At 40.9% G+C, this 3,409-nt stretch overlaps 1 long non-coding RNA gene across 1 annotated transcript in view; it reads right to left on the bottom strand.

Moving 5' to 3' along the window:
- Positions 1–2,271: 2,271 nt before the first annotated feature.
- The window catches only part of LOC134485741 (uncharacterized), a 2,928-nt gene continuing 1,790 nt past the window's right edge, over positions 2,272–3,409 (bottom strand). The window contains exon 2 of the long non-coding RNA XR_010064003.1: positions 2,272–2,582. This is a non-coding gene — a long non-coding RNA (uncharacterized LOC134485741). The remainder of the gene's footprint in view (positions 2,583–3,409) is intronic.

The raw sequence follows: 3,409 nt of genomic DNA, 5'->3' as shown, positions 1-3,409 counted from the left end.
AATATTTATTATTTCAAACATTGTGTATGAATATTGTGCATATGATCAAAGGTGCCCTAGAGGCCAGAGGCATCTCACCTGCCCTGAAGCTGGAGTTACAGCTGATGTAAGCTCACTGTTACAGATTCTGGGACTTGAACTTAGCCCTCACTCCTTAATAGCAGTATGTGCTCTTAAAAATTTGGCCTCTCCCAGACCCTTTAGTTTGGTAGTTAAATAGCGGGTGTACTTACATACATAATTAATGCTTGAAAATGAAAGAAATATTTTAGATTTATATCACGTTGTCCTTTAGACAACCATTTTAATGTGGTTATATGAAACTAAATTTGGGGAAAGACACATGTTGGGGAAGGCATTATGGATCCTTTCTGACTGTGAGTGGCAATCCTGAACACTGATGAGAAATAAATTACCCAAGTTCTAGCCAAGGTCTGATTTTCCCTTGAGATTTGCAGACATATTTGCACACCAGGCTAGAATTGGAAGGAATGACGCCTAGCAGGGCATATGGGTCCAATAAGCTGTTAGCTGACCTTAGTATGGGAGAAATAGCCTTCTGCAGAGGTTTTAGTGAAATGGGGGTGAACAAAAGCTATACAAGCCTTGGAGAATGAGTATATGTTTTCAGGATGAGTGTACATCATTGGCTTGTGATGTGAATGACTTGATTTCATGAATGAAATTCCATGTGCTAGCTGTTCCTGTTCTTATAAGAGGAAAGGAAGTTTAACCTGAAACATGGCCAGCAGGCTCTGTGAGGAGCTCTTGAGCAGCAGGGATTAGGGTGGTATTTTAAGGCTATATGCACAATGACAGGAACCAGGAGAATCGGTATCCTCATCCTGCCAGTCTCAGGATGCAATCTTCAGGATGCAATGGACACATTTAATGTCACTCAGGAACAGCTCCTTTGGTTGTACAGCTTTCCAGTCTGAAACCTAAGTGAGACATTGAGTTGGGATCAACCCTTAGCCTGGTGGCATGGTTCTGCTTTTCAACTATTCGAGCCATATGTCATTTTCCATGGATTGGTGTCTTTGATTTTGTTATTGTGGCATTAGTCTATATATCCCCTCAGTGTCATTGTCAGATACTTGTTCCTTTTAAACTCAGGCACATATTGTGAAGACATATACAAGCTCCACTCCTCAGCAACCATTAATGCTGTTATATATTCCTTAGTCTCAATGTCAGGGATGAATGTGTGTAATGGTCAGAGTCCCAAACTGTAGCCTGAATTTACAGTGATTTTTATTGTAAAAACATTGAGAGATTGTGAAGATATAATAGTAACAAAGATCACTTAAAGCTAGACCCCAAACTTCTTTCTCATTCCATGTTGTGTAAGATATACCCTCATGTAACTTGTCTCTTCATAGGACATAGGTCAGGTACCATATCCACATATGCAAAGTGCCCCCAGAGAGTGCTTCCTGCATGCACTATTTTCATTTCCAATTGTTTTTATTGCATTGACATTGTTTTTATGAGGAAAGAAACATGTTAAGAAGGACTCATCTGATGCCCATACTACACTGTATGTCATGAAGAGGGACAACTCTGAGCTACTTTCTCAAGTGGACTATACCTGAGGATTCGAAAAGGAAGCACAAAACGTTCTGTACCAACAAATACCTCCCAGATAAGTCTCTTAGGACAACAGTTCACAAAGGTCTTCATGAATTTTACCAATGTAAACCCTTATTCACTTCAAGCAAAGTTGTGTGGAAGAATCACAACTTTCACCTCACAAATAAGGATGGCACCCATCATCTATTATCCAACGAATGTTATAAGTGACCCAAAGCAAAGAAACATGGACTCAGATATGGGCTTCTTGCTGCTAAGCCCATTTGTCTGTGTTCCCACAGCATTCCTGAATAGACTGGGGTTCTGCACGGAAAGACTGTCGGTATAGTACAGTGTCAAGTAAGAGAGAGAGATGTTCATGAATTTTAAAGTGTGGAGTGGTAAGGGTCTGGTTTAAGATAGCTGGTAAGTTGATAGGAAGAGACTAGATACTTTGCATAACCACAGTCACAAGGACAATATTCATAGGCTGCAATAAGTGAGTTAGCTCTGATGTCAGAGATGTGACATAGTTATGAAGATGAACAAATGTAGCTAAAAACAGACCCTTAGTATTGCTGTTGCTCATTTAGTTGTGACTGAATGGAGAGCTTAAAACACTCTAGAAGAATACGGAACAACTGATGCTCAGTTGTTTGGGATGAACAAGTCTGAAAAGAGACATCAGCACCATGGAGAGCACTGGTGTGAAGATTTTATTCTCCTGAAACTTGCACCCACACACACAATGTTAATGCCTGTGACATTAAATTTCTGTAGCACTGGTTGGGCAGAAGAAACATGAGCAGAATTCCTACTTAGGAGCTCTGGCCATGGCTATGCCCACCTTCTTCAAGGAAAAGCACATTGCTGTGAGGCTAATCTTTGAGGGCATTGCTGTTCTTCTTATTGTACGCCATGGCCATTCTTCCAATCATGTCCCAAATCTCATCAAGGGTTATCTCCTTCTCCAAGTCATTCAGTATCTTAATACCACTTGCATTCAATGCCTGGAAGAGAGATGACTGTTAGTATTGACAGTGTTCTGGGAAGAGTACCAGGTTACACACTGAGTGAACAGAAAGCAAATGCAGGGAAAAAATGACCCAGAAATTCCATTTAAGTATGAATGTGTAGAAATGAGTGCTTGTGATGATCCACAATAAGCAGATGATATTTTTTTTTAATTTGGTTGTGGCAGCCCTCTAAATCCTGAACTAGGACTCTGATTTTCAGACAAAGACACAATAACTTTAGAAATGTCCCACTTTGGTCCTTACAAAAATGTAGCCTGCATGAATGCCATCTTCCTTGAGAAAGTCAGGAGACACCTGGCAAAGGGTGAATGGTTTTTACAGTTGCAGAGGCTGAGAATAGAGAAAAGGACAGGGGATATAAACCTAACTTTCAGTTATATGTATCAGTGCTCCCTGAACTCTTTTCAGTCATTTGTCCCTCATTATTTCTCCTGAAGGCAACTGATTACTGGATCCCACTCAAGCTACTTACTGGGAAATATGTGAAAAACATGACTAAATGGTGGATCTTTCTAGGTTTTTTTTTCATCTTTATTAAATTGGGTATTTCTTATTTATATTTAAAATGCTGTTCCCTATCCCGGTTTCCATGCCAACATCCCCTTAACTCCTACCCCTCCCATTCTATATGGGTGTTCCCCTCCCCATCCCCCATTACTGCCCTCCCCCCAAGAATCCCATTCACTGGGGGTCCAGCCTTGGCAGGACCAAGGGCTTCCCCTTCCACTGGTGCCCTTACTAGGCTATTTATTGCTACCTATGCAGTTGGAGCCCAGGGTCAGTCCATGTATAGTCTTTGG

The sequence above is a fragment of the Rattus norvegicus genome, chromosome 2, assembly GCF_036323735.1.
Source record: "Rattus norvegicus strain BN/NHsdMcwi chromosome 2, GRCr8, whole genome shotgun sequence".
Lineage (NCBI taxonomy): Eukaryota > Metazoa > Chordata > Mammalia > Rodentia > Muridae > Rattus > Rattus norvegicus.
The sequence above is the reverse complement of the archived record's forward strand: the minus strand, read 5'-3'. Positions and strand labels throughout refer to the sequence as shown.